The 14,178-nt window shown below is 35.8% G+C and overlaps 1 long non-coding RNA gene across 1 annotated transcript; it reads left to right on the plus strand.

Annotated features, from left to right (window-relative positions):
* The first annotated feature begins 4,786 nt into the window (after positions 1 to 4,786).
* LOC128143177 (uncharacterized) lies at positions 4,787 to 12,975 on the plus strand. The gene is made up of 3 exons (XR_008235680.1): positions 4,787 to 4,928; positions 8,175 to 8,274; positions 12,885 to 12,975. It is a non-coding gene; the product is annotated as an uncharacterized LOC128143177 (long non-coding RNA).
* The last annotated feature ends 1,203 nt before the right edge of the window (positions 12,976 to 14,178 follow it).

Below are 14,178 nucleotides of genomic sequence, written 5' to 3' on the forward strand. Positions count from 1 at the left end.
GGGTTTGAACAGACAACTTTGTGAGTGAAATCACCATGATTCCAATACTGACACTGCACATATCTGAATTCTTCAGCAGGATACAGTCCTGTTTTCTCTGCATTTTTGAAAGCAGGTTTTCCAGGAAGCAATGCAAACAGCAAAATAAGATCAAATCTCTCTCTTTTGTCTTATTTAATACAAAAAACCTAAACTTGTACTTCAAGCCAGACTGTGTTTGGAAAGTATATATATATTCTTCATTCATACTTGGATGATTTGTGAATCAGGTCTAGGGAATCTTATTTTACAGTTCAGATGTGAAGTCCTAAAGCATAATGACATGTCAAAATTTAAAGAGAAGACAACTTTCATTAATCAAATTCTACTTTTCATAAAAGTAATAAATGAGAACACAGTGTGTAAAATATTGAATTTATCATTTGACAGTGTTGTTTCTACCAGCCTTAACATTTTCTCCACCATTAATTAGCATTTCTCTATCATTATTTGTGATGTCAGGTCGACATTTGATCATCTGTAAAGTTGCATTTGTAGTGGCGTTTGATATCCATGCTTATTTTATCCACTTCTTTGCCCAAAGGAATGGAATTTTGCCTTTGTCCAGTCTTTCACAAAAAAACCCTGAAATTAAACTAAGCCTAATTAAGAAATGGAACGGCTGGTCTCTGTTGAAATAACAGAATTGCTGCAAAATATCAGGAAATCTTTCCATAGGAACTTATCAACAAATTTATCTTTTTTCTAAATTGGTTTATCTAGATTTCTGAATGTAAAACTAAGAAAACAATTTTTAAAAATAATATAAACTGAATATTTGGTGATTAAACATGATATGATGTTCAGGAAAAAACAAGGCTATGTAATTTTATTCTACAGATAAAAATGTCTTTGCCCAAAATTGTACTTAAGTATCAGTGATTTCCTACTTAGTTGATAATAAATTATACTTGAATAACAATATAAATGCAGTGAGTATTTCTGAGTAAGAACTGTCCTCATTGTCACAAGTTTTGGTGTAGTCTTACACTTTTAAAAGCCCTTCATTTTGATTAAATTCATGCTTAGTGATTGTTTGTGGTAATGATGAGGTTATTTTGCCATTTAAATCTGGGGAAATGCTGATTTTCAGGTCACTGCTTATAGTTACAGTGTTTGCGAAGAAACAAGCATGTACCGTTTTCTTATTCTTTCTTATATCATTCACTAGCTTTGATTATGCTTCATTCTTTCAAGTCATCCGAAAGGGGTAGAAACAGTCTTTTAGTGAGTAGTAGTAGAGTGGCTGATACAGAACTTGATTTATGGAACTTAATTAACAAAGAATTAAAGAAAGAAAATATAATTGATGCCAATCAACACGGGTTCAGGAAAATGAATCATGTCAAAGTAACTTAATATCTTTTTTGATGAGATTAAATATTTAGCTGATAAAGATAATAGTGTTCATGTAATATGATTAGATTTCTGATTTCACATCACATGCCCTTTTGATTAAAAAACTTAAACAATATGCTATCAACACATTAAATAGATTAAACCCTGTTAATTAAGAGATCTTTATATCAAATTGCAAATGACTAATCATCAGTGAGTGGATGTTTCTGAAAAATTCTCCCAGAATTTGATTGTTCATCCCATGCTATTTTGTCAATGATCTAGAAAGCATAAAATGATCTCCAGTAAACTCTGCAAATGTCAGCAAGCTGGAAGAGTGTTAAGTGAACATGAAGACAGCTTACCCATCTAATGATGCTAGGCAATCTAGATTGGTCAACACCACCACCACAGATAAAAAAAGTGAGTTTTAATATTGAAAAAATCATGCATCTAGAAACAAGCAAGAATCCTGAAGAAGCAGGTATTCTGAAAAGGATTCAAGTGTCAGGATAGAAAATTGTCTTCATACACATAATAAAAACTCCTAGTCTTCGAAATATGTTTTCCAGATGAGAAAAGCCTATTTAAGATGGCCTCTTGCCCATACTCAGCACCTGAACTGCGCCCCAAAATTATTTGGAAGTGGTCCAATTTGAATAGATCAAAAACATACAGAGAGGTGTCTGATTGAGATGAGTGATCAATCATCTGCTAAGACTGCCAGACTCAGTGTGATAGCTAAAAGGACTAAGATTCTTGCATATGAAAATGAGACAATACTAATAGTAGCAGTACTTTATGACTGACTAACATAACTAATGCTAGTGATTCAGGAATAGTAAGCCTAGAATTGGTATATGTGCTTCAAGAAAGGTATTTATGAATAAGAAATGGTTCAGAGAATATCCGCAGTAATGATTAAAGGACTTAAAACCTATATAAAGGTATGTGAAGAGGTTAATCTATTTTATCTTAGCAAAAGAAGGTTAAGAGTGACTTGTTCACAGACTGAATATACATATATATTTATGGAGCAAAGTGTTGACAGCGGAGTGTTGTTCAGTTAATGAACAAGTGGATAATGATCCAATTAGTGGAAGCTGAAACTAGACAAATTCAAGTGACACAAAGGCATGTGTGTGTGTGTATATATATATATATTTAATGAAGAGTTTAAAACAACTTTCAGAGCATAGTAATTGATTTTCTCTCCATGGCAATCACATAGCAATTCAAAATCAAATAGTTTTCTCAATCATATAGCTTCTTTCTACACTAGTTTGCTAGCATGGACATAGCTGTAATGTCTTCTGAACCACTACAAAGCCTTGTAGTTTGGATGATTTGCACTAATGTCTTTAACGAGGACTAGGTTTTTCTGCTGTGTTTTAATCATTGTACACTTCAGCATTTGAGCCAGAAGACAGGGATCATAGCATGCTATGAAGCACACTGGTTAGTGAGAGATCTCAGCAAAGAGGTATTACTAAGAGTATATGACACCTTAATGCCATTTTTATGGTGGTGTGGATTAATTTTGAGCTGAGCCAAATTATGTGTTTGATATAATTACAACTGAAATATTTTAATTCTTTTTCTTTTAGCAGACTCTAAACAGATCATTACAACTTACATCTTCCACTAGTACAAAAGAATCCTAAAATCTTCTCACCATTAGTCTGTGTGCCTAGAAGAAATTTGCTCTGATTTATGGCTGAAGTTTCCAGCAGCTAATGCAATTCAAACAATAATCTTCCAGTTTTGATTAATGTGCTTTTCTAGATGTATTTGCCCAGATACTACCTAATTCTAATTTTATGTAATAAGCAATAAGTAGACATGAGAGAGATTTTAAAACTAAGTATTATAAATGAATATGCTTATGCAGCATAAGAGCATGGAAAGTCTTCACAAAGTAAAATGAAATTCAATGACCAAATTACTTTAAACTTTGATATTTGTATATATTCAAATTACAAAAGTCCCTGCAAGGGAACAGAGATTCAGAAAGCTGTATGTGTCTGAATTGAAATGTTCAGACCTTCTGAAGGTTGAAATCCCCGAGTTCTGGTTTCTAGAATAATTTTAAATATTTAGCACAAATACAGCAAAAGTATTTATACTCCAATGTAGAAAAAAGTTAAGATGAAAAAATCTATAACCAATGAAATTAGGACTAGAGTAAACATAGAAATCAGCCTGGACCACACAGCTAAAAGCAAGTCAAAATGTCACAAAACTTGCCTACCTCCCTGATAGCTGATCAAGAGACCTGATGATACATACATTCCAAACTTACTTTTTTAAGATCTGACAAAATACACATGAGGAAAGCAGACCTCATATGCAAGAAATGAAGAACGAAAGAAAAATCCTGGAATATAAAGACAGTATTTTAAGACTTAGCTTGGCTGGAATGATAAGGAAGTGGCAGGTAAGAGGACGGAAAATGTTCAGGAAAATTTGATTGTGAAAAGATATTCTCAGTTTCTCTGATAGCTGTGAATAGTAAAGATGAGATGCAGTAACCACATGATGCAGGCAATTCCATTCCTTCATACTGACAATACTGATGCATAAAGGTGAAATAGGGGCAGAGTTTAACCACTTGCCCAACTCTGCTCTTCATGTAAGTGTTTTAACATTTTAGTTTTCTTGCCAATATGGTGTGTGAGGTCCATGTGTTCAATGTTCATACTCCTTCTTTCAGTCACACCTAGATCATTTGCAGCTGTGAAGTATGCCCAGGTCAGAGCTCTGGGTGTCTGTCCCAGCTGGGTCTTGAGTTTATATTGGGGTCAGTTTTCAGTGTCTGGGTTGGAATCCTCTTGGATTATAGCTTGCACAGACAGAAAGCCCAGGACATAAACTGAATGAAACAACAGTTCCTCTAACACATCCCTCAACAGGATGGTCAGAGTCATACTAGTAAGTTCTCTTAGCCTCCAGAACTGAGGAATCGCATGCAAACCATTTATTGATCACGAGGGGCCCATGCAAGGTCCTGAGCAGGGAGGGCCTGGGGATCATTTGGCGGAGCGCTAATTGGGCAGATTGACAGCACAGCAGGGATGCTCCTTATGGTCAAACAGTGCAGACAGCTGAGGTCCAGCACCCAGGATTGGTCCCAGCCACTGCTTAATGCACAAGTGGAGATGTGGTTTCAGGGGACCAAGATCCTAGGACACTCCACTGTTTAACTTAAAGAAAAGTCTAAATGTAGTAGAAAAATTTTCACAGAAATGTAAGAACAAATTCATTTCCAACGTACTTCAGAACCTTGCAATCCTCACTCGAGCAGCAGTGATAGCATTAATTAAGAAAAAGAGTTTGTCATTTTTACTCCAGTGCACATTAGCTTTGTCTATCTAATATTCCTAATGGATGTGTCTGTGTAAAGGCCCACAGATGGCTCCAGCAACAAGGAGGAGGAAAAGGAAAACACATAATCTCTAAATGTCACAGAATAAAAGCCAGCTAAACAAACCAAACAAGATGCTGACAATTGACACTACCCTGCGGCAGGAAGCTAAACTCCTACCTTTGCAGTAAGATCATAATGCTTTTGTTGTTGTTGTTGTTATTGTTGATCACCCCAAGAAGAGAACTTTGCCAAGGAGGAAAGAAAGAAAGATCACTGTGAAGAGTGCCAAGCTACACAAAATGAATTCCAGTATTTTACTGACCAGAGTGCTTGGCTGTTGGCAGATCATATAAGAGTAACTATTTGTGTAATTTAGGACTGGATGTTCTCAGAAAAGTACAATTTATGGGCTTCATTGAGGCACAGCCTACGAGTCATGATAAGTGGTTAACAATCCCCATTACTACCTTACCAAACAGCATTCAGTAAATGGTCATTGCATGTTTTTCTACCTGTTTACACCTTATTCAGTGAGATCAAGTCAACCTGAAGAGAGACATAGCAGAAAGAATAACAATTTGCCTTTGTAATGGTAGTGGAGGCTAGTAAAGCAGGGGATTTAGGGGAATCTTGCATCCCCTAACAATTTTGGAGGGTAGTGCAATTCAGGATTCAGCATAATGTCACAATAGGACTCAAAATCCGGAAGGGGCATTCACAGGTGTTTCAGATATTTGCTCTGCATTCTTCTCATGGCATTGCAGGAGCACACTCTGTTTCACTACATCATCTTCGGATGTGAAATGACTTAACGTACTACAAGTGACTGCAAGTGACGCATCCATAATACTGTCTGCATGTGAAACATTTGCAGAGACTGTGCATTGAATATTCACTTTGGGAGTACTTTCTTATTTGTTCTCCTTAAGCCACAAAGAGTTCTTCAAATAATTGGTTACTTAGCTGCTTCCAATTATCTAAATGATTTTGTTTTATTGCCTTGAGTGCCAAGCTAATTATTATTAGAGATGTGAGAAAATATTTTATATCCCAAATTGCAAATGGATTATATAAAATTCTGGTAAAAACAAACGGCTTCTGATAAATCTTCATTTGCAGTCACTTAGGAAAAAGAAAAAAAAAAACCAAAACACAAACCCCCAAAACCTTGTATATTCATTGCTCCTGGGACTATAAACAGTCTTACAGGAACTACACAATTTTCAGTGTTCTTCCATAAAAATGGAACATATTGAACTACCAGAAAAACCCAATAAATATACCAGTCATTGGAATTATACATACCTGAGCAGGAGATAGATACACAATTCTGAATTCTTAAAAGCAGCTAAACTAAATTATGCTTAAACTTTGACAATAGATACAGTATATCTACATTGGAAACTAACTTGTCCCAAATACTACTGTACCCATACCCTTCATGAGTCCTTGAAGTGATGAATGCAATGCAAAAGCACTGTTGGGCACAATGTGGGATTGTGAAAAGTTTGTAGGCATCAAGAGTCCAAAGCAGCACAGACCTGACAATATTTATGTCTAAATACCCTTTTCAAAATCTTGAAGACCTTCAGTGCATTTTGGGAACCCCAATGTCTTTGAAAACCTGCTTCTGATCTGCTCTGTGCCTCAGTTCCACATCATCAAAGCAAGATCAATACGCTTCTCTGCCTAATAACAGAGCTGTGATTGTAAATGCTTCAAATATTGCAAAGATTGGAAATCTAAACTGACTAACAGATAACGGTCTTTGATTGCATACTAGACCCTCTGTTGTGAAAATGTATTGGATTAGGTGCACTAAAAAAATCTCTTTCCCTTCTTTCTTTTACCATAGCCTGGGGAGAACCTTTCACCAACTGGGGAAAATCTGTAGAATTGCTTAAATACTGACTTCCTTTTTGATGCAAAAAAGAAGCCAGAATCTAAAGCATATATTTTGGTATTACAGTTCATCTCACAATTTCCCATGAGGAAATATTCTTCTATAGGTAGTTTTATTCTACAGGGCTTGTGACATGGCCAAAGGTAAACCCTTCATGTTCGGGATAAGTGAAAACTTTGGATATAGCATTCATCTGCTGCACAACTTCTGGTGTCCTTCTAGAAGAGTCCCCCTCCCATCTGTTCATAAAACAGAGCAGAACAAACAGCAGCCTTGCCTACGTGCCACTTAAATGGCTTTCATTTAAAAATCATTGAAATTTTCAGCACTTTTTTCCAATGCCTTTGACATTTGGCAGGCTTTTAAGAAACAAAAGCAAACTTGAAAATCATTTTTGTTCTCTGTAAGTGAAAAACACGGCTGGCTTTGTTTAACTGTAAATATCATCAAGCCTCCTCCTTGCTGTGACATTCCTAATATGCTGTATTTCACTGAAGTTACATGTCACAGTCACATTTACTCTAATTCAAACACATTCACAAGCCAGGAACGCTATAAAAATTGGCTATTTTTCTCCTAGTGTAATGTCATAAATGTGAGCTCTTTCTTGGTGATATAGGGCTTTTTCTTCCTTTTTTTTTTTCTTATATTACCAACTAAAATTTCATTTTCATTTAAGATGAAATATTGAAATACAGATTCTTCTATTTCTGATAGAAAAAACTAACTAAAGGCCACATTATTATTCAAGCCATTAATTTGATTGCATTCTTATTGATGCTTTAAAACAGAAGAACTTCACATGTTATCCCAGGAGGTGCAAGGAGCCTTAACTCATCCTTAGAGCATCATGAATTTGAGTAACAGTGTGTGGACTTTGTCAGATCTTAATGCATTTAGGATTTTGGAGTTAAGCTCAAAATATGTAAAATCACACTGTAGAATTTCTGGCAGAAATATGAATAATATATTCCCTAGCTTAAACATGAAAAAGCTAATCAGTAACAGAGGCCAATGTGTACTTTCTACACATAAATGCCATAAGACAAAAAGAATTGTCAAGACGATGCAGACAAGACAATAACAAAGCACATATTATTTCAAGGGAACATTTGCTACTTAAAGGAAAATGAGGAAATTACCATTGTACAAAGAGAAAATATATGTGGAAAGTTTAGCAAAATATAGTCTCTGCTTAAATTACTTAGGACCTATGCCATTTAGTGTTGTTGGTTTGGGGTTATTTTTCCTAATAATCTCAATTATTTAGCCTTATTAGGATTATCAAGTGATGCTTTTTGTTTGAATAAAGATTACAGCTTTAAAAGCTCAGAAAGGACTCAGGAACGTATTTGTAGTGAAACAATTTTATGTAATCTACTAAATTGTGATCACTGTGAACATAGCTTCTCAGCCAGCACTGGTTACATCACCTTACATTACCCACATATGCATATATAGAGGCATCTATGTCACTTCCACAGAGTTCTCCTAGTTTAATTACGACTGTGTCACATCGTTTTCCAGTGTCCAGTGACTACATTTTGACTCCCATACTCTCTGAATAGTATGCATCTCTTGCATGAAGAACAAGACTGCTTAGTTCAGAATAAGAAAAAACAATGAGGTAAGACAGAACAAATCTGAAATTTCTATTAGAAAGTGGGAATACAGTGACCCCCTTGGCTGTATTCTGCTTCTGAACTGAAATGCAAAATGACATCTGCTCTGGTAACAGAAAATACATTTGCATTTAATGGTGTAGTACTAGGATAAGAATGCGTGATTTCTCCTCTCGCTGTGCTCTGTATACATTGTATTATGCATTTCATACAATGACGTTCACTCCAGTACTAATTTTTGTCCTCATTTGCATATATCACAACTACTGAAATCAATGAAGTTAGGAAAATTGTATCTGTACCTGGAAAATGTCACTATTAGATAATATTGCCATATGTTGCCACTAAATTGTCATCCTGCTCTACAGGACTTGAATGCTCTTTCTCCAGGGGAATTCAGAGCAGGCAAACTTCCCGTGTGAGGCACAGACTCTGAAATGGCAGTTCCCAAAAGAGTGCTCCAAGGCTGACTAGTTTCCATGTGGAAATGACAAGTTTCTTAGAGTGTCTTTAAGAACCCATTGCATCTCATGGTACTTCAGATGATCTAATTGCTGTGTGTTAGAGCCGGGCTGATGAGGCCGTCTGAGAACTGGATAGTGAATGATGATTTCCTTCCAGAAGGAATTGTCTCTGGGGCAGTGCACGTAAAAAAATACCTTTGCTATCTGTACTCCTGCCAGGAAACAGCTATTGTGGCAAGGTACAAGATGAGTCAGTTTTACATCATGAAAAAAACCCCATCTTATCACACTGAAACTGCTGTTAGTGACCGTTGTTTTAGTTTTTATCACTTGTTACATCAACATGAGAGATGTTTGCACTGACTTTAACTCTACTCAGCCCTTCTGTGCTACCATTCAATCAGGCACTTCAAAATGCCCTACAGCATTAGGGAAGTCCTTCATCAGCCTCTCAGATATGAAGATGCTGTTTATGTCTTTTTTTCATAGGTGGGAGGGAACTTCTAATTGTGGATTTCTTTGTCCAGAAGTACTGAAAGCCCTGGTCAAAAGACAAGGGATATACAAATGTTCCCTTGTGAAAATCAGATCTAAGTTATCTGAAGCTAGCCTTGGCAGAAACTTAAGCACCTTACAGAAATGGTTACGCAAAAGAAGTTCAACCTCACTGTTTAGCCCAACCGCTCAGTAATAGTGGAATGGTACCCAAAACTCCTGACATGCTGGTAACTTGTTCTGCTTGCTAAATATCAGGCACCAATATTGCGTTCCCTCTGTGAGCTCCTGATATAGCATCTTTTCCAGCATATCCATTTGTAGTAAATTGCTTTGCCAGTACCTTCTCTTTTCTGATTGCACTGAGCATCTCCTTTTGAAATGTGTTTTGCCCTTAAATATGCCAGAGTATATACATGGCATCCTTCCAGGTGAGATTCAGTATTACATTTGGAAGGCATTTCTCATGAGATTCACTTTGGTTCCTGGGGGAAGGGCAGTTACAGACTGGTTTTTTAAAGGTTTATCTCAGTTCTGTCTTGTCTGTTCTTGAGCATTATCTAAAATTTTGATAGTTTTCTGATAAATGCTGAGGCAATTAAAAATATTAATGATAGCATTAATGATTTTTACTTTTCCATCCCATTCTTAGATACATTTAAGTCACACAGAATAACTTTTGGTAGTGTGAAGTACATGAAATTTTTTTTGTTATTGTTCTGGTTTTTTTTTTCAGCCTATCTTTCTTCCATCTATTCTCTATTGAGTGGAGAGTACCCATCCATAATCTATAACCACTCTGAGCACAATCCCATGGTGTAGAGGCTTAGTTTTGATTAGGAAAGTGTTGATCTGCTCAGACTTGAACCACTTCCCTTAAGAAAACAAACAAATGAACAAAAAAAACCCAAGCGAAATGCTCATTCAGCCATCTATATATCTACAGTGAAGTCAGCATTTAGCAATCAGTTGTATTACTCCCCTTCATACAAATTATGCAGTTAACCAAGAATGTGATATTTGGTCCAATTTCTATTCAAATATGATGGGAAGCTTTTTATGTGTGAGTGTATACGTTTGTGTGAATTTTTCAGAGCCCTGGATTTGTTATCACTGTCATTGTACCTGAGATTATTTAAAAATAAAAAATCTTTGCAGAGTTTATAAGTAACAGCAGAAAGGAAACCAAGCAATATACTGATTTTCCTGGAAATAAGTTTTAGAATAATACTCAAGGTCATCCTGTAAGTTTCAGCACGGGACAATATATGTTCAAGTAGAATTGTTATTTTGCAAAATTAAACACATGCATGTTATGGTGCAAAATTAAACACGTTCAAAACTAAAGCATTTGGAGATCTAGATGCTATCTGTTTTCTAGCTTAGTCATTTCAGTTTTCTTTATATCAGTGTCTATGAAAAACAGCCTAGGTATTCCCTAGCTATTGTTTACACTTTTATACTAATATGATGTGTTTTGAACTTAGGTCAAAAACAGGAATTGTAGGTTTCAAGTAGGAATTATTAATGGTTCTAGACATCTAAGATTTAGGCTGAACATTATAGTAGCTACATCCTTCTGCAGTCATTTGTAAGGTCTGCCCTAAATCCTCTTGAATGGGATTCAGGTGGCTTCCTCATACAATGTGCTTCAACCCTTTTAAAAAAAATTCGCATTCTCAAACATGCGGGTGTCTAAATATCTCTGGCCTTGATCTAACTTTGAAGATGATAGCATCTTAAGCATCACTATCACTATTATTGCTAATCATGTGATTGGAAGTCTGTATCACTTGTCTATGTCTTCAGAAATAGGGCTCTAGCTGTATGGTTTCTAAGAAATTGCAGTTAATTTCTGAAAATTATACAGATTTACTGCTAGTTTGAGGGGTAGCAGAGGCACGGAATAACTTCATTTGTAATCAGAGACAGGACACTTCATGGAATTCTCAGGCTTGGTTTATTTTATTATTATTTCAGTACAAAAGGAACCACAAATTTACAAATGCATAAACAAGATCCACACCTGAATATGAATTAACTTGTGAGGAGTGCTGTGCTGACATAAGTAGCCAGCTTTCAATTTCAGAGGCAGCATTGCTATTTCTGCTTGAGACAGCTGTATCCTTTAGAGACAAACAGAACAGGAAAAAAAGCCCAGAGCACCCAAAATACTGAAGCACCAACATTTTGGAAAATCATTAAGAAACGTGAAATTCCAGATGTCTGGAAGAGAACAAAGCCTTAAGATGCAATGAATGTCAAAAATAAAGTGAATGTTTTCCCTGGAATGTCTTCTTAATCCCTTAATTCACAAAGAAGCTTATCAGGATCTTTAGGTAATAAACCATTTTTCACCATTATCATAACTATTATCAATAGTACACCTTCACCAAGAGTGCAAAATTAGAAGCTGTGGGGTTACATTCCTATTCCTTGATACTGCAGGGAAGCACAGAAGTCAGAGTTCACTCTGGTGGATGTTTTCTGTTTCTTCTCAGACAGTGGATCACTATTAGCTCTTATCAGTTCATGGTCAGCTAAAGGGAGCTGAGTGTTTACTGCTGGTAACAGTTCAACATGTACTACAGCTCATTGTGCTTTTGGCTCATCCTGCCATCCTTTTCCAAGGGATTTTTGTCCAAAAGTGGGCTTCACAAGCAGGGTTTGCTGTGTTCAGATCTTTATTACCCTCACTTGTCTGTGAAATCTTACCTGTATGCATAAGATCAGCCCTTGCGTTGACATAAATTGAAATAAATTAAATTGCTTGTACAAGCTGGGTTACACACTGAGGAAAGGTGGGTAGAATCAGTGTTTGCTTTCTGGGTACCCTTGTTTCTTAAGGGAAGAAGGAATATAGAAAAAAATTTCAGAAAAATAGAAAAAAAATCTGAAAAACCACTGCTCTCAATTATGTGATGAATTGTTTGGCTTTGTGGTAGCTGCATCAATGATTGGTGAGATGTTACATTTAACTCATGTAAATACTTCAGGTCTAGAGTGTTTTAACTAAGCTCAGTTAATTTGTTGAATATTATTTTCTGAAATTTCTTGGAAATTGTCACCTGGATATTTGCATAAAACATGCTTGGACCAAGATTTAAACTCATTCCAAGAATACTGTTCTTTTGTCACTTAGAAACTACTATATAATGCCTTCTAACTTGTGTTTACAACATTTGACTACTAACTGCACCAAATATCATTATGATGCTGTCTGGATTATGTTGGCAGATGTCAGCATTTCACAGTAAAGTCATTCCTCCAAGTATTAAACCTTGCTAATCTTACTAAAGATAGCTCATAAACTAGATTACTGAGTGTCTGGATTAGCAGTAACAACTGTGAAACAAAGAGGGATTTATGAAAAAATAACAAAGTCCAATGAGATGATAATGGCACATTTGGTGGATCTGACAGTGCTGCAAATAGAGGTGGGAGAGAACTGAAAAAATGATTATTATTTTCAGGTTTATGTCAAGATTGTGTCTCAGTAAATTTGAGCCATGTTAACTGAAAGAAGGAACTCTCTTGAATTCTTCCACCAAAACCTTTGACCAAGACCCAGACCTTATTAGTTTAATATGAAAAAGAATAGAGCTGACTTTCTGTTTTGATTTCGCAACTCTCTATAATTCTTTCTTTTGGCACAGGGTGGATTTGGAAATACTGAAATACCACCAGAAAGGCAGCAAATGCAATAATTCCTGCAGTATTCAAAGAAAAAAAGATAGAACTTTCCAGATGGGCTTTCTAGGAGAAATTACCCCTAAGAATAGGGTCTATGTAAAAGTACCTGTTGCAAACCTCTGAAAATAAAAGATTTCCTTCATGAAACCTTTCTCTTTGTTTCTCCATTTCTCATTAACATTTCTTGTATAAATTCAGCAAAAGAAAGCTTTCACAAAGGTCATCATTTCAAGGTCACAAATGTTTCGGTGAAATTTATTCAGTGCAAGTCAGACAGTTTAATATACTTTAAATTCTAGGATTCCAAGGACATCTAATAAGGTTCTCAAGGAAATGTGGAAAAGCTGCCTGAAAAATACAGGGTAACACATGAAAAGATGTTACTTTATAAGGTAATTCTAATGTCTAAATGGTGGTAAAATCATACTCTAAGAAGGTTTTTTTGTTATGTGTTTTGTGTTACTGACACTGTTACGTGAGTTCAGTAATTTGCTGTCAGGTTGAGTGGAACAAAATTCCCTGTGAGGCCATTTTAGCCCTCCAACCCCTTTGAATGCAAGAGTAATGTGGGGAAAGATAGATCATATTGGTGTTTCATTGAATAATATCTCACATCCATTATATGCCACGGAAAAAAAAAGAATTAGAAGGTTTAATTTTAATGTGTTTCTTGTGAAATAAATAAGGTCAAAGACAAAGAACATGAAAATATTACCATTCTAGAACGAAGTGAGAATATTAATAAAAAGAAATTGGACAGTTCAGTAATAAACAGCACAGTAGATCACCACTAAAAATTAGCATAATTGGCAGCTGGCATGTTCAATTTGTCAAAGTGGTAGGAGGCACGGCAGACTTTTGTAGGCAGTAGTGGGGTTCAGTTCTTAGTCCCTTGAATATGATCAATGATTCTCTCAAAAATACTGGCTGTAGATAATCACAAACGAAAGCCATTAGAGATATTTTTTAGCTGCTTATAGAAATAGAAAGGGCTGCATATTAATTTACCACGCTCTTTCATTAGTTTTGTGTCATTTGTTTCATTAGTCATCTGCTGTTTCACACTGATGTCAATGACACAAAACTAATTTCTGGCTAAATTGTACTGGTGAATTGCACCCCATTACAGGAATAATTCCATTGTGCTCATTTGTATTTGGAATGAATGCTTACATCAAAGCTGTTGGCTCTAACCACTTCATCCATAACACCTCCTCTGTGAAAAAGGAAACATTTACTATGAAGGTTAGATGGTAT

This window comes from Harpia harpyja, chromosome 1 (genome assembly GCF_026419915.1).
Source record: "Harpia harpyja isolate bHarHar1 chromosome 1, bHarHar1 primary haplotype, whole genome shotgun sequence".
NCBI classification, from domain to species: domain Eukaryota; kingdom Metazoa; phylum Chordata; class Aves; order Accipitriformes; family Accipitridae; genus Harpia; species Harpia harpyja.